At 40.4% G+C, this 19,249-nt stretch overlaps 1 long non-coding RNA gene across 1 annotated transcript in view; it reads left to right on the forward strand.

Annotated features, from left to right (window-relative positions):
- The first annotated feature begins 410 nt into the window (after nt 1-410).
- Nucleotides 411-19,249, forward strand: part of LOC147823648 (uncharacterized) — a 39,873-nt gene continuing 21,034 nt past the window's right edge. The window contains exon 1 of the long non-coding RNA XR_015443481.1: nt 411-2,411. This is a non-coding gene — a long non-coding RNA (uncharacterized LOC147823648). The remainder of the gene's footprint in view (nt 2,412-19,249) is intronic.

The raw sequence follows: 19,249 nt of genomic DNA on the forward strand, positions 1-19,249 counted from the left end.
CTTAAGGGTTGCCAACTCATTCTTAGGATAAGCAAAGATTTGTCTTTGATTTTAAACACTGAGTTGTCAGTTTGAGCTTGATAATGATTTAAAGTGGTAGTATTTCCCAATCCATCAAGCCTGTGTTGACAAGTTTCCTGAAAGAGTTGAAAGAATAATTTAAAGACGTAATTATCCTTTGCTTGATGTTTGGTTATCGCAATGCTATCTAATATCAATAAAAGTTGCAGCAAATAATGAGTGTCGGAGTTATTTTCTTTTCACAGAAGTTGAATACTGTATTACTTTTAAGCATTATTCTATTTTTCACAGACATCTTCACGCAGTCATTTTTGTTTTATATTGAATACATGTAGGAGTTATATATATATATATATATATATATATATATATATATGTAATAGAAAAATCCTCAAAGTGGGGGAAATGATCCTGGAATCTCAGTGGCAACATAATCGTCTTATGGATACCTCTGCCTGTAGGGGTCTGGAATCATTAGCCAAAATAAATGAAAAACATAATTTATAATAAAGATATTAACATGCACAATCTCATCTGACACAAGAAACAAAGCCTAAAATTTTTAGCATACTATGAAATCACCCAGAACAGAAATATATAAACAAAGTGAAAAAGAAAATAATGAATATTGAGTTTATTCTGGGAAAAAGCAATAAAATTGTACACTTTGAATGGGACCCAATAAGCAAAAAAAAAAAAAAAAAATGAGGTACAATCAATATGGCAAGGATAATCATTTCAGTTTTAAATTACTCAACTATACTTTCTTGAGGGACGAAAAACCTTCAACTGAGTAGAACTCCCCTAACTGAGCCTGGGAATGAGAGCACATGTGCTGAAATATGTACACATTAAACGCAGTCACCTGTCAGCCATCTCACTAATGATGAGAGTACAGTGGGCCCAGAGTCAGGCAGCAAAGATCTGTTAAATGCTAATTGTGGGGATTGAAAAGAAGACTGTTGCCTAAAGACCATTGTCTAGGTTTCTGCTACTATGCTCCTGATCAAACTGGAAATTGCCTGCTTCAACTATGAGCTGCATTCTAATGAGCTTACCCTCTTACCAGATCCTCTGGAGAAGAAAAGATAATGACAAGTAGGAGAGACTAGTTGGGGGCATTGTAGGATGGTACAAGGGAGAATTTTAAGGAGGCTGTGGCCAATGACCAAATGTTATCTTAAGAACAAGAAAGTAGGGGAAAATGCTTGGATTTACCTAAAGAGAGTTACTGATTTATTTGCGTGTGTGTATTTATCTATCTATCTATTTATTTATTTATTTTAAGCCAGGGTCTCACTGTGTAGCTCAGGCTGGCCTTGAACTCACCATGATCCTCCTGCCTCAGCTTCCCAAGTGCTGGCACTCTAGGCATGAACCACCAAGCCCAGCAAATGTTCTTCAAAAGAGCAGGTTCCTATTCCATTATAACTAGATTCTGGCCATAATGGAATGAAAGGGCTTGTAATTAACTTTGAAAAGCTACAAAAATGGACGAAATATGATATAATTCTTATCAGATTCTGGACAACATGCAGCGAGGTACTGTGATTCTTGAAAGAAGATGACCCTGCCAGGTATGGTGGCACATGCCTGTAGTCCCAGCACTTGGGGGGCTGAATCAGGAGGATCACTGTGAGTTCGAGGACAGCCTGGGCTACATAGTGAGTTCAAGGCCAGCCTGAACTATGTAGTGAGACCTTATCTCAAAAAAAAAAAAAACAAAGCAGAAGGTGACCCTAAGACCACTCAGGCTTTCTGCCTGGATAAATGCCTGGCTATGGAACAGGGGAGGAAATCAAGACGCTGACTTCTTGATTTCAGACTTCTAGCCTGGAACTGTGAGAGAATAAATTAGTGTTGTCTTAAGCCACCCAGTTTGTGACATATTGTTACAGTAAACCTAGGAAACTAATAGAAGCATTAAAATAGACGAGTTTACCTTAGAATTACTCTTTTCAAGTTTTATTCTCATTGGAAGAACTCAGTGTAGGCTCTATACTGAGGGGAAATTCTAGAAGCTCTTGAGTTCTCTTCTGAGAAATAGGCTCCTGGTGATTTGTTCTGTTGTCATATTTTTTTGCCATGTGGAATATATCTTCCTACTCTAGCAACATTTGGTTAGAGCCAAGATCCCCCAGGAATGAGGCAGTAGAAGGACACCAAAAAGAGATTGGTGTCAGTCTGCCTAATAGGAACACTATGTTGGACAGTAGCAAATCAACTCAACCAGGAGATATAAATACCAAATGACAAAGGATAAACAGTATCCTAATCCATGCTGTCTTTATTTCATTTCTCCATAGACATCCTCATCTGGGAACCTCTGACACCATGAACAGATTCCCAGCTAAGGAAATGAAGACAGCCATGTAGCTCCGTGAATCCTGGTAATGAATCCCCACTGTCAGGGATTATCTAGCATGCTTCCTGTTTCAGCCTGCCTTAGTCAACTGGGGCTACCATAGCAAAATTCCATGGGCTGGGTGGCTTGAACAACAGAAATCTGTTTCTCACAGTTCTGGAGCCTGGAAAGTCCAAGATCAAGATCCAGGTGATTTCTACTGAGGGCTCTTTTTGGCTTGCAGGTGTCCATCTTTTTTGTCTCCACATAGCCTTTTCTTGGCGTGAGGTAGCGGGAAGGGAGAGATTGCTCTCTCTCTTTTTAGAAGGTCATTAATCCTACTGGATTAGGATCCCACCCTTACGATTTAATCTTCATTCCCTTCTAAATGCCCTATCTCCAAATACCATACTGGGGCTAGAGCTTTAACGTATGAATATGTTTGGAGGGGTTAATGAGGACACAATTCAGTCCATAGCAAGCTGTAAAGGAAGCTGGGCATGTTGGCACATGCCTATAATAGAGCTACTCGGGAGGCTGAGGCAAGAGGATCACAAATTCGAGGCCAACCTGGGTAACTATCTCAAAATAAAAGGGCATAGGGCCGAGGATTTAGCTCAGTGGTTTCACCACAAGTGCGAGGACCCGAGTTCGATCCCCGGTACCAAAAAATAAAAAAATAAAATAAAATAAAATAAAAGGGCTTGGGCTGTAGCTTAGTTATGGAGCACTTTCTTAGAATGCATGAGGTCCTGGGTTGGTATGACAAAATAACAACAATAAGCACTTAAAGAATCTAACAAACATAGGCTAGGTGGAAGGTACTCATTCACATATGTATAGAACAACCACAGAAATTTAGAATATATTTTGAAGGATAAGAATGAAGCAAATAAAATCTACCTTAAATTTTGCCACCAGTTCCCCCTCTCTGCACCCAGGTGGTGTCCTATGAAACCCCAGTCCTGTGACATCTCTTTTCCAAAACTTCTGCTGGGGAGTTTAGCATATGGGATTAGCCCAGCTCTGCTAAAAGACAAAATACATCTGCAGTGTGCGCACAGGGTCAATTTTATTTTCTCCCCTTAACATCTTGTTAGAATCTTCTTGCCAAATAGCCAGCTCATTCATAATGCAAGGGTCATACTGAAAGATAATCTCAGAGAATTTCTATCACCTCACAAAGACTCAAGTGCTTCCAGTTACATAAACAAGGATGTATCTGTTCATACTGCCTGAGCCAGGTGTGGTGGCCCATGCTTGTAATCCCAGTACTTGGGAAGATGAGGCAGGAGGATTGCTGTGAGTTCAAGGCCAGCCTGGGCTACATAGTGAGTTCAAGGCCAACCTGAACTACATAGCAAGACCCTGTCTCACCCCACCCCCCAAAAAAGTCCCATTCATATTGCCCATATACCGGGTGCTGTGCTAAGAGATTTTTAATATATTATTTCCCTTCACCCTCACAATAACCTCAGGAGGCAAGTTGCTAAATCTTCATTTAACAGGGCAGAAAATTGAGGTAAATAGAGGTTTAAGTAACTTGCCCAAATTATCCAGCTAATAAGTGCTAATTTTGGGACTTGCCTCACATAGCATGGCTTCAAAGTCCATGCCCTTAACTAGCACACTTGGCTGTCAAGTTAATAAGCCATAGCAGCAGCTATGAGAACTGCTAGTATAATAGTTGGTGCAGGAGATGGGCAAGGAATGTAACAAACAACTACAAAATGTCAGCAAGCCAGGTGTGGTGGCATGTACTTATAATCCCAGCACATGGAGGCTGAGACAGGAGAATCTATGGATTTTATGCTAGCCTGGGCTACATAGTGAGTTCAAGGCCAGCCTGAACTAATAGTAAGACCCTGTCTCAAAAAAAAAAAAAATAATAATAATAATAATAATAATGTAAACAACTAGCTACTGTGCAAAATGTGAAAAGTACTATGATAAAGAGTATGTGTAAAGAGTTATGGAAATTGAAAGTTATTATAGGAAATGTATTCCTTTGGATGCACCATCTCTTAACCTTTTAGTTTCTACAGACTCTGGTGGCCACATAGCAACTGACAGTCCCAGGAGGAAATATGACTCACCCTGGATTAAGCCTATGCCCATGCATGGCACTACGTGTTAACTTTATCTGCCTCTGGACAGTGGGGCAGGCTATTTGGAATTCATGGAAAGAGAAGTATGGTCTTTCTTGTCTGCCGTATTCTACCTGTCCTGAGCAAAGATCTAGTCACCCTAAAGTTTTGTCCCCAGGGCAGAAAGGGAAGAAGACAGCCCTCCTTCCATCGCCCTAACTGATCAAGTGCCCCTGTGTGCTCCAACAAGAGGTTCTTATTCAGATGAATAGATGTGTAGAAAGGCAAAAGGCCAGGGCCTATGGGCTCAAGAATGTGTAAGATTTATTGGAGCTGCTGGTTAGAACACTGCTGTTTTCGTGAACTGGAACAAAAAGCTCTCACTCCAAGCTTTCGCCAATAAAATAAATACCCTCAGGTGTCCATCGACCTAAGAGGACCTTCTCATAGTTGATATAATTGCCAAACCATTCGCTGGGAACTTGACAGATGAGTCCTTTAGCTTTCAATCCAGGGTGAGAATGTATACCAAAAAAGAGACTAATGCTTTTTAAAGAGAGATACAACCTTTCATGAATTTAACAAATATTTATTGAGTGCCTATTATGTGAAGGCACTATTCCTAGTGGTATCATTGAGCAAAACAAAGATTCATGCCCTCATGAGCATTCTACTCAAGTATAGAGAAGATAGATGATAGAAAAAAAATAATGTAATGCATGCTACAAGATGATAAGTGTTACAGGGGGAAAAAAAGCACAATAAAGAGGATTCGGAGAAGGCTAGCTACAATTTTACAGAGATTTGTCAATATAGGATTTACTAAGATGATATTTGAGCAAGACTTAAAGAAGTTGAGAGCATTGGACAGGTGAACATCTGGGGAAAGGTATACCAGACAAAGGAAACAGCTAGGCAGGGGTATGCCTGGTATGTTTGAAGAAGGGGACTTGGACAGAGATAGGCAGGGTTAAGAAGGACCCAATCATGTGGGCTTTTAGGCCAAGAGAGGGATTTGTACAGTGTAAGACATTTACTCTGAATGAGGTGGGATACTATTAAAAGTTTGTTGGGCCAGGAATTTAGCTCAGTGGCACCATACCTCTGAGCTAAATTCACAAGTACCTCACAAGTGCACGGTCCTGAGTTTGATCCCTGGTACCAAAAAAAAAAGAAAGTTTGTTTCGCTTTGTTTTGTGACAAGGTCCGAGTCTCTAAATTGCCCAAGCTGGGCTTCAGCATAGGATCCTCCTGGCTCAGCCTCCCAGAGTGCTGGGATATAGGAATATACCACCACACCTGGCTTACTATTAGAATTTTGAACAGAGGAGTGAGTTGACTTTATGGGAGCAAATATGGAAATAGGAAAACCAGGTGTATAATTTCTCCAAGTGGGGTGAGTTGCTGGGTACGTAAGTCTGGAGGCCAAGGGAAAAGTCTAGATTGAAAATATACACATGGGAGCTATTGGCCACCGAATGCTGGACAACATCACCAAGGGAGTGGGTGTAAATAGAGAAGAGGACCAAGGCCTGTGCCCTTGTGCATTCCAACAGCACAGGGTTAGGAAAGAGCAGGAAACTGCAAAGCAGACCGAGGTTCGGCGATCAGTGCAGTAGGAGGAAAACCTAAATGTTAAATTCTGGAAACCAAGTGAAAAAGTGCATCAAAGAGAAGATAAATGTCAACTGTGTCAAATGTCATTGAGAAGTCAAATAAGTTGAAGATTGAGAATTGACAATGGGCTTTAGCAACATGGAGATCATCACTGATTTTGCTAATAAAAATGTTGTGGGAGTGATGGAGAAAAATCCAGATTATAACAGATTTATAAAAGCCTGGGTCCAATTATTACATGTGAATTATACTCCACAAGGTTAATTTAAAAGCCCAAAGGTGGAACCCAGGCCTGTAATCCCAGTGCTCAGGGAAGGATCCATGCAACTTTCAAGGCCAGCCTGGCCTACATAGTGAGTTTAAGGCCAGCCTGAACCACATAACAAGAACTTGTCTCAAAAAGCACCCCCCAAAAAAGCCCAAAAGTGGGAAGGGAGCTCTGAAATAAGATAACCAAACCTGGAAATGAAACAAATGTTATCCATCAATGTTAGAATGGATAAAAGAAATTATAGCATATTCATTTGATAGAATTCTGGAAACTAAGCAGATGTTGGTAAACTACAATCTGAGGGTCAAATTGGTCACAGAGCCTGTTTAAATAAAGTTTTATTGGGACACAGCCTTGGTCATTTGCTTAATTATTAGCTATGAGTGTTTTTGTGAACTATAGCAGCAGAGTTGAGTGGTTGTGACAGACTTGATGGCCCACAAAGGCTAAAGTATTTACTATCCAATCTGTACAAAATTTGCTAATCCTTGGACAAGAGCATTGGGAATGAGTTGCTATTTACAACGAAACAGATAAATTTCCTAAATCTGATGTTGAGAGAATGAAGCTAGGTGCAAAAGAGTTCACACTGTACATGTCCACTTGTTTAAAGTTCAAAAACAAAAACGAGGGCCAGGGTTTTAGCTCAGTGGTTTTGCTGCCTGCTGCCCAAGCTCAACGACCCGAGTTCAATCCCCGGTACAAAAAAAAGAGGAGTTTATGGTGCTTTAAATTACAAGAGTGTTTCCTTCGGGGTTAATGATGAGTGAGGTCAGAGAAGCTTCTGGGATACTGATAAGACAGGGTTTCTTGATCCAGGTGCTGGTTAGCAGGAGTTTTCATTTTGTGAAAATTAGCTGAGCACTTAGAATTTTGTGTACATTTCTAAATGTCTAAATATTTATTAAAAATTAAAAATGATAAAAGAGAAACTAGAGACAAGCATTTATAGAAGAGTTCAATGAAGTCTTGCTGCAGAGGGTAGGAAAAAATGGGTAATGCAGAGAAACTAATTTTAAAGATGGATTTTTTCATTTTTTGTTTTTGTGTGTATGTGTTTTGAGACAAAATTCCACTCTGTAGTTCAGGCTGCCCTTGAACCCACGCTCATCCTCCTGCCTCAGCCTCCCAGGTGCTCAGATCACAGCAGTGGACCACCACACCCAGCTCAATAAGGGTTTTTATAAACTGCCAAAATAAATAGGATGTTTGTATGCTGATGAAAAGAGAAAATAAAAGATTTAGGAGAGAAAGAGAAAAAGACTGCTGGAGTGATGTCCTTGGCTAAGGTAGAGGGCATGTGTTCTGGTGCTCAGGGAGAGAGATTGGCTTCAGACAGGAGCACAGGGAATTCGTCTATATCAGCACATTTTAGGTAACTGAAGCCTGGGGCCTCCTATACATAGAAAAGAATAATTCTCGATTACCAAGAAATTCCTTGATAATCTTCCTAAAGCAGTTCCCTGATTGCCTGATCTCATTAGAAATGTTTGCAGAAGGGCCGGGGATTTAGCTCAGTAGTTCCACTGACTGCCTGGAAAGTGCAAGGTCCCAAGTTCTATCCCCAGTACCAAAAAAAGAAAGAAAGAAAGAAAAAGAAATGTTTGCAGAGATGTCATGCAATATTCAATATTCATCTTCTAATGAATGCACAATATATTCTGTCCTTTCAATAAGATGGCACACAGCAGCTCACAGTCCCTAAAGTGATAGCCCATAGTCCTTGTGACCATGGAAGGACTGTAACCAAAATCTCTGTATTCATCAGCTGTGACTGATAAATCAAGTGGCTTAAATAACAGAAATTTAAACCAGCGTGGCGGTGCAGACCTGTAATCCCAGAACTCTGGGAAGGTGAGGCAGCAGGATCACAAATTCAAGCCCAACCTAGATAATTTAGGAACATAGCAAACTCTGTCTCAAAATAAAGAATAAAAAGAGGCTGGGGATGTAGCTCAATGTGAAAGTTCTGGGTTCAATTCCCAGTACTGCAACAAATAAAAATAATAAATAAGCAAATAACAGAAATTTATTGTCTTAACCATTCTAGGATCTAAAGACCTGAGAGCAAGGTGTTAGTGGAGTAGTTCCTTTTGAGAGTTGTGAGAATCATGTATGCCTCTCTCCTTGTATCTGGTGATTTGCTGGCAATCTTTGGTGTTCCTTGAGAACACAGCACCCTAATTTCTGCCTTCATGTTCACATGCCTTTCTCCATTTGTATCCAAATTTCTCCTTTCTATAAAGACATTAGTTATATGGAATTACGGGTACCCTACAACAGTATGACCTCCTCTGAACTAATCATATCAACAACAAACCTATTTCCAAATTGGGTCACATTGTAAAGCACTGGGGATTAGGGTTTCAACATGTGAATTTTGTGTGGTTTTTTTTTTTTTTTTTTGGTACCGGGGATCAAACTCAGGACCTTGTGCTTGCGAGGCAGATGGCAGAACCACTGAGCTAAATCCCTGGCCCTCGACATGTCAATTTTGGAGGGGACAAAGTTCAACCTGTAATCATCTCCTAATGCAACAATTACTGTCAGCCTTGCTGGTAATAGATTGAGCAATTACAGATGAGGCAGGGTTTGGGGGTCAACAGGATTGAGGGGATCTTCCTTTTCCAACGCCTGATGTCCTCTCATTTGAATCTGTTGTGTTTGATGTCACTCTTTGGACTTAGTAGGAGTAGGTGGTAAGACAGGAAAGGTAGGGCCGGGATTTAGCTCAGTGGTTCTGGCGCCTTCCTTGCAAGTGCAAGGTCCTGAGTTTGATCAACAGTACCAAAAAAAAAAAGACTGGAAAGGTAAAGACTAAAGGGATTTTCAGGGTGCAGTGTTTCTCTAAGGCAGTCTTTTAGCAGTTTGGCCCAGGGTCACAAGTATCAAATACATATTTATCTTTTATAGAACAAACATAACTTTCCCAAGGTTCAGATTCTGTAAGCTTAGAGCCCAGGAATCTGTAATTTGCATGCTTTCAGGTGATTTGGATGTCACGCTTTGACAAAGATTTCTGTAAGGAATGAATGATTCATGGTGTAGGAAAATTGAAACAACAGGGCACTGGATTGGATCAAGATTGGGCCTTGCCATCAAGAGAGAGTAGACTGAGCCAGGAATTTAGCTCAGTGGCGCTGGGCCTATCTCTCAAGCACTAGGTCCTGAGTTTGATCCCTGATACTGGGGAATAAAAAAGAGAGAGCGAGAAGACAAAATAGAGCCCATGAGGTCAGAACTTCAAGGGCCCCTAGTGACTGTCAAGAGCACCTCCTCATTTTCTGGACAAAATAGAGTTCAGAAATAGTAAAGCTAGGACATTTTGAGTACTTAAGAGCAGAAAGGCAAAAACCAGGACTTAAATATAATGAGAGGATTACAATGGATCAAATGAAAAGAGCGAAGAGAAATATGAGATGCTGTCCGTTAAGCCCTTGTCTAGACTAGATAATGTCTCCTTTTTCCCTATCAGGTCACAGGCATTGTTGTGCTTCAAGAGTAAGCTACTTCGATACTTCTGAGGCAAGCCCACGTTCCCGAAGCAGGTATTTCCTCACGGGACAAAGAATAGGTCATCTTTGGGTGGTTATTTGTTGAGGCTCAGTTTTTCTCATGGCATTGCCCTAGCCTTAGAACTCTGAGATAAAATAAGAGCCCCCAAAGAAACAGTTTGCATGTGTGATTAAGTTAATTGATGATCTTCAATTAACTATGACTCTTTTGCTGTTATAGTTTATGACAATACTATGAGTATAATAATTCATATCTGCATATTTCTTTATTGTGCTATCAGCTTCTTGACCCCATTTAGTATTCGCAATAACCCTGTAACAGGTATTGCCCTCACTGGGCAGATATTTTTTTTTGGTACCAGGGATCAAACTCAGGACCTTGTGCTTGTGAGGCAGGCGACAGAACCACTGAGCTAAATCCCTGGCCCTGGACAGATATTTTAAAGACGAAGATATGATCGTCCCTTTTCCCTGCTAATAAACCTTGATGATTCCCCACTGTCCATCCGTTGGCTTATTAATCCTTTCTTAGGAAATATGTTTCAAATTCATAACCTAAAAGCAAAAGAGGCAGTTTGTATAAGCATGTACACAGCATCTTTATTCATAATATAAAAATTTAGAAGCAAACCACATCCTAACAATACAAGGCAGCACTAAGCCAACCTTGCTCTATCAATACACCAGAATATTCTGTACCTACTTTTAATGATAAGAATCTAGTCTAGGCATTGGCATGAGTGTGTGCCTAAATGTACGTGTCCGACATGGAATAAATATAATAAACAGGCTAATGAACAACTTGATTTCAATTGTATAAAAATGTACATATACACAGCAATGAAAGCAATATTAAAAAGTGGCAAAGTATTTGATACCACATGTAAATAGGATCTTTTATTTAAATGTGACATAAGAACTTAAATGAGGACAATATATGCCTTTGGGTCTTCTGGGGACACTTACAAAGGATTTTACACAAAGAAGAGAAAACTGGACATGAATTTAAAACCATAAAATCTCAGTACAGCGGGGTGGGCTAAGGACATGGAGACAGTTTTATGTTGGGATGTCAGTGTATAGGTCAATTCAAGTCAGAACACAGGTAGGGCCTGACAGCCAACTGTGGCTTGACTTGTATATGCTCAGCCACACACTTGGCCCGTGTTTCCACCGGTTACTGCTGCCATAGCAGTTCAAGGCCAGCAAGAAGTCACAGAGCAGGAAAAGAGCAACCCTATTAACTGTGAGAAAAAGTGGTCAGACTTGATCAAGCAGAACATTAGTGTGTGATGTCAAACTGACCTTATGTGTTGGTTCAAAGAGGCTCCAAGAACAGGGCACCCAGTTCTCTTCTCTTTACTGGTAATTTTTGTGGTTGAAAGCATAAAAACATGGTGCCAAAGGCTCATTATTAATGCAGTGCATACAAATGGTCAAAGTACCCAAACCTTAATACCTATTCAAATGTGTTCATTAAGTCTCTTCCATCTCTCTTTCAAGATTCATATCCTGCAACACACACAACTAAATTGAAGAGTATGTATTTGCCTTTTGTTCCTTTCAGTGAACACCTTTATTATAAACCAAGTTCTCTGTGGGCTTATTGTTTCACCATACACAGATGAGGGGTAGGCTGGTGGTCTAGAGTTTGTGGGTTTTCTGCCTCTGTACCCCTGTAACCTCTGGGCTGATCAAGCCCTGAGAAAAACTAGCTCATGAATCCCAAGCCATATAAGTAACCAGAAACCAGTGTCATCATTTGCAATGATGAAAGGTAGCAGACAGTGGGATGGCAATTTATATTAACCTGTGTGTGAGTTCTTTTCCCACCAAGGAAACCAAACACAAAGTAGGTTGCTGCTGTGTGAGCATCAGTTAGTGGTATAGGGAAGATGTCTGGGTATTTATTTACATATTGATGTGCCTAAAATTCCTAGATTCACCTTCAATGTCTACTTTAGATGCAAAGAAGGTGACACGTGCTTGTAATCCCAGCACTTAGGAGGCTGAGGCAGAAGGATTGCTTGAGTTTGGGGCCAGCCTGGGCTACATAGTGAGTTCAAGAACAACTTGAACTGCATAGTGAAACTCTGTCTCAAGAAACAAAACAAAATGTCTACTCCCCTGAAGGCCTTCCTCACACCTCACCTACTCTGTGGATTTTTCTCTGACACTTGAGCTTTTGAAAAAAACTAACCATGGTTCCTGCCAGGCTTCCAAAACTTGTATCTTTTATACCTCTATTATAGCACCTATCACCTTGCAGACCAGTAGTTGCTTATAGACCTGTCTCCTCCACTCTTTCAGTAACTCTTAACTTCTTTTTTTTTTCATCTTTTTCTTTTCTTTTATTTCTTTTTCTTTTTTTTGGTACCGGGAATTGAACTTGGGACCTTGTGCTTGTGAGGCAGGCGGTGGGACCACTGAGCTAAATCCCCAGCCCATTCATTTCTTTTTTTAAGCAAAACATATATTGGTAGATTTTTTTTTTTTTTTTTTTTTGGTACCAGGGATGAAACTCAGGACCTTGCACCTGCCAGGAAGGCACAACACCACTGAGATACATCCCTGGCCTTTGGTAGATTTTAGATATACATAATGGTAAGATTCATTACAGGAAATTTTATTTTTTCCCATCCCCCCTCCCTTTGACCCCTCTTACCCTCCTTATAGACAAAAGCTTTGTTTCCATTTTTTCCTTCTATTCTCTTTTTTTCCTTGTTCCTTCTTTATTTTCCCCTCCCCTCTCCCTTGCTCCCCTTCATTTGAACATTTTTTGTCCCATTTCCCAGTGTCTTGTTTTTTATTTTTTTGGTACTGGGGATTGAACTCAGGACCTTGCACTTGCAAGGCAGCCACAGTGCCACTGAGCTAAATATCCGGGCCTTCCCAATGTCTCTTATACATTTTGATCCTTATTTCCACTTTCGGTTTCTCACACCAGAGAAACAATGCAGTATTTAAACATGTGTGTCAAATTTATCTCACTTAAGAATATGGTCTCAAAGTGCATCCATTTAGCTAGAAATGTCTCAAGCTTATCCTTCTTTATGGCAGAGTAGCACTCCATTGTATTAAAAAAAAAACAACCACATCTCCTTTATCCATTCATTGGTTGATGTGCATTTGGGCTGTTTCCAAGATTTAGCTATTACAAATTGTGCTGCTATAAACATAGGTGTGCATATATCACGGTGTTATGATGGTTTTGATTCTTTTGAGAAGATAACAAGAAGGGGAATAGTCAAGAAGGCTGAGTCTGCCTGCCTTGCAACCGCAAGGTCCAGAGTTCGATCCCTGGTACCAAAAAAAAAGAAGGCTGAGTCAAATGGAACCTCCAGTTTTAGATTTTTTGAGGAATCTCCACACTGATTTCTACAATGGTTGCACCAGTCTGCACTCCCACCAACAATGGAGAAGGGTTTCTTTCTCCCCACAGCCCTGCCAGCATTTGTTATTGGTTGATTTCTTGATAGCAGCCATTCTTTCTGGAGTGAGAAGGAATATCAGCATTGTTTTAATTTGCATCTCTAGAATGACCAGTGATGAACATGTTTTCATATATTCATCTGAGCAGTGTCTATTCAGTTTGGATGCCAATTTTAGGATTGAGTCTTTAAATTTGTGGCCAGGGATGTAGCTCAGCGGTACAGCACCTCCCTATCAAGAGTGAGGCCCTGAGTTTGATTCTGGGTACAAATAAAATAAAATAAAATAAGGGGTGTGATTTTTTTGAGTTCTTTATATATTCTAGATAATAGTCCTTTGTCTGAGGAACAGCTAACAAAAATTTTTCCAACACTGTGGGCTGTCTCTTCACTCTGTAGGTGGTTTCTCTTAGTGTTCAAAAGCTTTTTAATAAGATCAGATCCCAGGGCCGGGGATTTAGCTCAGTGGTTCCACTGCCTGCCTTGCAAGCGCAAGGACTCAAGTTCGATCCCTGATAACAAAAAAAAAAATCTTCAGGCCGGAGACTTAGCTCAGTGGTTTCGCTGCCTGCTGCACAAGTGCAAGGACCCAAGTTCGATCCCCAGTACCAAAAAAAAAAAAAAAAAAAGATGAGATCCCAGTTGTTGATTCTTTGTGATAGTTCCTGTGTTACTGAGGCTTTGTGAGGCTTTGTTCATTAAGTCTTTGCCTACACCAATGTCTTCAAGAGTGCTAACTATTCTATCTTCCAGCAGATTTAGTGTTTCTGTTTTAATACTTAGATCTCTGATCTATTTTTAGTTTAGTTTAGTGCATAGTGAAAGATGTGGGTCTAGTTTTAATCTTCAGCAAATGGAAATCCAGTTTTTCCAGGACCATTTATGAAAGAGGCTATCTTTCTTCCAGTGAAGGTGTTTAGCTCCTTTGTCAAAGATAAAGTGACTGAGTATGTCTGGAGTTGTTTCTGCATCTTCTAATCTGTTCTGTTGATCCTCAGCTCTGTTTTTTCACCAGTGCTGTGCTGTTTTTATCACAGTAGCTCTGTAGTATAATTTCAAGTCAGGGATTGTGATGCCCCATGCCTTGCCTTTGTTGCCCAGAATTGCCTTTGCTATTCTAGGTCTCTTCTGGTTCCAAAAGAATTTTAGAATTGTTTTCTCTAATTCTGTGAGATATGCTATTGGAATTTTGATCAGGATAGCATTAAATCTGTATAACAATTTGGGAAGTATGGCCGTTTTCACTATATTGGTTCTTCTTACCCAAGAACAAGGAATACCATTCCATTTTCTGATATCCTCTCTGATCTCCTTTTTCGGAGTACTATAGATTTCCATGTAAAGTTCTTTTACTTCTTTCACTAGTGAATGTAGTCCTTTAATGGCATCTTATTGTTTTTCAAAAATGCAATCTAAGAGCATTAATTATGATTGTAATTATAAATTTTATACTTTCTTTTGCTCCATGTATAATTTCAATTGTAATTCATTTTTAGAGGCTTGGAGCTCGGGCTTTTAAATATTTTTGTATTAGAGTCTTTCTTGTAACATATGTTTCCCATTAGTGGTGTGTTGATACTAAAAATGAGGCAATTCAGTGGTAGATCACCTACCTCATCCATGAGGCTCTGGGTTTGTGCCCCAGCACTGTAAGCAGTCAGTCAGTGGCAATAAAAAGTCCTTTGGCATCTCTCTGCATGAGAAGGATGAGTGGACAGGGCTCTTGTCCTCTCTTGTCAAGCACCATTGTCTTGGAAAGGCAGCAGCTGCCATGACAAATACTGTAATACCCCCTCTGAAAATGGGGCACTGTATCCTGCCAGCCAGTGTCTAAAGTCAATGATACGGAATGTTTAATATGTAGCTTTGAACCCACACTGTCTCAGGGTCTAGAGTTCTTCTGGTTGAACTTCAACAGATAATAAACATCCTTTGTTTACTGCAAGGATGGGTGTATCATTCTGTGTTCATTAAATAACAGAGGCCAGTTCAGACTTTTTTTCCTGGTACTTGGGATTAAACCCAGGGCTTTCACATTGACTCATATCCTCAGACCCTAAGCCCTTTTTTAGTTTTTATTTTCGGACAAGGTCTTGTTAACTTAGTGAGTTGTCCAGACTGGGTTTGACCTTGCAATCGTCTCACCTTAGCCTTTGAGAGGGCTAGGATTACAGGCATATGTCACCATGCCTGGCTACAGATATTTTTAGCAGAAAAAGATTTAAATCAAGTAATTAGGACCTTCCAAATGCATTGGAGAGGATTCAGAAGAAGGCTAGGCCTTCTACACATGCTACACATGCTACACTTGAAGCATATGTTACACACACAACACCTGTGTCCCCAGGCTCAGAAAGCTACCATTTCCATGCTTCCACTGTGTCTCTGTAGCCTCACTTAAGGGATTTAGGATTGCAGCAGAAAAACTCACTATCTCTGTAATAGTGCTGACCATAAGCAATAGTCAAGGAACCAAAAGATGACCTGCACCTAACTTCTACCATCCAAAACTAATGCAAGTGTGTTTAATTGTGGAACCTAATTTATATCTGGAATCCTAGATGCAATGGAGTCTGAGAAATGTACCACGTTTGTTGGTTTGTTCTAACTTTTCAGGCTTGGCACACTGGAGGATGCTAGGATTGGCACTGATTAAGGCAATCCTTGTAATCTGCCACAGTGTGCACAAACAGTGAGGGGATATGGGTTTTAACTGCTCCGTGTATCTAAGAAATCTAGGCTTCTGTGACAGGAGTCAGAACCCTTCTGTAGGCTTCTCGGTGTCCTCTGTTTACTAGAAATGAGTCACCAAGTCCTGTCCACATTCATGGGGAGATTATTCAAGGATATGAGTACCAGGGAGCAAAAATTGTTGGGGGCCATCTTGAAATCTGCCTACCGTGTCCATATGCATCCATACTTTTCTCCGGTTTAAAATCACTTCTTTTGAAAAATAAATATATAGGGCTGGGGATTTAGCTCAGTGGTTCCGGCACCTGCCTCACAAGCTGAGGACCCAAGTTCGAACCCCAGTACCAAAAAGAAAAAAGAAAAATAAATATATGAAAAAATGTTCAACATCACTGGTCATTCGAGGGGTGCAAATTAAAACAATGCTGAGGGCTGGAGATTTAGCTCAGTGGCGCTGCACCTGCCTCACAAGCACAAGGTCCTGAGTTCGATCTCTGGTAACAACAACAACAAAAAAAGTATAGTCCTTGGTGTAAAAAGATCCAAATTTGCAGGCTGGCTCTAGAATTTCTGTGCTGTGTGAATTTATGAAATGATAAACACTTGCTGAACTTCAGTTCTCTCTCCTAAAAAATTAGAATACTAAAGACTATCTAATGGGGTTATTGTAAGGATGAATTTAAATGATGCATATAAGCAGTTAACATAATCCTTTTTTATAATAATAGACATGCTTCTAGATACCTCCTTCCCAACTAATCTACATTATTATTATCAGTTTATTTTTCTGTATTGTTTAAATTTTTTGGCACTGGCAATTGAATCCAAGACCTTCTGCAAGCCCTCTGCCTCCAAGCTATGTCCCCACCATTTAAAAATTTTGTTTTGAGACAGGATCTCCCTAAGTTGCCTATGCTGGCCTCAAACCTGCTATCCTCCTGCCTTAGCCACCAAAGTAGCTGGGCCTTCCATTGGGCACCACCATGCCTAGCTGATACTTTGGTTTTTAATGACCAAATGAATATAACACTTCATCATGTATAAACATTGTCTTTGGAACTAGATTACTTCCTTTCCTCTATAGCACCTAACACCTTACCTGATCAATGAAGCAGTGATCAATAAAGTGTGTGGATAAAAGAGAAAAGGATGCACAGGAAAAATACATTGTTCAGTAACAACTGGGATAATCCAAAATGATGCTCATTTTTTCTTTCTTTTTCTTTTTTTGGTACCAGGGATCGAACTTGGGACCTTGCACTTGCCAGGCAGGGGCTGGAACCACTGAGCTAAATCCCCGGCCCCTAAAATGGTGCTCATTTTAAGCTGTCTGGAAATCAACCAGCTGCACCAAGGTTACTACTACCTTGCCTGCAAGGAGACCTGCTCTCTAACCCAAGCTTCTCCCTGTCCCTGTTATTTCCATGTTAGGTCTCAGAAGTGTCTCTCACCCTGGCCTTGCTCTGGGTGTCTCCAGGGACTTATATCTTCCAGTGCCTTTGCCCTGTAGGTTGCAGGTAATTTTGTACAGTTTCTTTTTTTTTTTTTTTTTTGGTACCATGGATCGAACTCTGGTCCTTGTGGTTTTGAGGCAGGCAGTGGAACCACTGAACTAAATCCCCAGCCCCTATTTTTTTACAGTTTCTATGTTGTTGGGTTGGGCTGTAGTTTATTCATTTTCATTGCTGTAAAATATCCCATTGTATACATGTACCTAATTTATGGATTTATTCTACTGTTAGTGGACATTTGAGTTTCCAGTTAGTGGCTATTATTTACAATGTTGACATGAACATTCTTGTGACTGTCTTATGAAAAAGACATGTTAATACTCAATTCTTAAGTGTATATCTAGGACTGGAATTGCTGGATTGAAGGGTGCATGCATTTGTAGTTTTTACTAAATATCCACAAATCTCCACAGTTGTGCCAACAGCATATAGGAGTTATGGCTCCTCTACGTCTTTCTCAGTACTTAAGATTTTTAAACTTTTTCCCAATCCTATTGATATAGACAAATAAGTTAGGTAGAAATATTGTAGGCAGTCACACAGAACTAGGCCCTCAAGGGAGTCAGTGCAAAAAATGAGAACACATCAAAACTGGCTGAAGGAACATTCATTGAATGTCAGGCCTCAAGATAAAGATGAAATGCCTATATACCACTGAGGGTTAAACAAAAGCTTGAATACCACCCTTTTGAGGTCCATAAATAAACCATTATCTCATTAAGGGCAGGCCATCTTTTTCCCACCCACTAAGACTAAGACTAAGAGCCATAGCAGGGACCACAGCCGAGCGTTACATGCTGATCCAGCCCCAGCAGCAATCCACTGGACCCCCCCTCCTCTGGCCTCTTGGGTGCACTGCCATCTGGTTCCACACCACAAAGACACAGAGGACACCAGACCACCAGACCACTGTATGGGGAAATGAGCTGGTTGAGACACAAGGAAGAACAGCAGGACACAACACTGGGAAATGAAGATATTGGAGCTGCAGTGCCACAAGATCAACTTTCCCATTTGGCCCAATTTGGCAACTATGATCGAACTCAGGACCCTGCTCCTTTGAGGCAGGCAGCAGAACCACTGAGCTAAATCCCTGGACCCGATGCCTTCTTTTATAGGGCCCCTCATCAATAGTGAAGCAAGAGTAAAGTGTGTCGTCGGGGTCACGAACCAATTGTAAACCTGTCTCAGCTCCGCCTCCTAACTGCTCATCAGAAATCTCTGAAGTAAAATTAGTTTGTAAAAGTTGTTTGAAAAAGAAATGCTCTAGTCTCATCGCATTTTACAGATCATACATTTTTCCTTCCCCCGAATTTCAAATATTATACCGTACACCTACCCAAAATATTTCATATAAAGTCTTAACACATGTAAATGGGTAACTGAATTTTATGTAAATAAGTTCTCATTTGATTGACGTTTAAGTGCTTAAAAAAGAATAAATAGCGTGAAGATTGCTAGTTTTTCTTAAAAAAAAAAAAAGCCTAAGACTAAGGCTACTAAAAGGAAGACAAGACTAAAAGTATGCATTATCTATCAAGGTTAACAATGTCATCCATGTACGCTTGCTACATGACTTGTTTCCCCATTGGATCAAAATTACCTAAGCAAGGGGCCGGGGATTTAGCTCAGTGGTTTCGCCGCCTGCTGTGCAAGCGGAAGGACCCGAGTTGGATCCCCGGTACCAAAAAAAAATTACCTAAGCAATTATACCTGTAATCCTATTGGATGATCATAGTTTTGTTCCACCTTGTACCCACC

Source organism: Heterocephalus glaber, unplaced genomic scaffold (assembly GCF_053883595.1).
Source record: "Heterocephalus glaber isolate CG9 unplaced genomic scaffold, H.glaber_assembly_v1.0 deba00001571, whole genome shotgun sequence".
Classification (NCBI taxonomy): Eukaryota; Metazoa; Chordata; class Mammalia; order Rodentia; family Bathyergidae; genus Heterocephalus; species Heterocephalus glaber.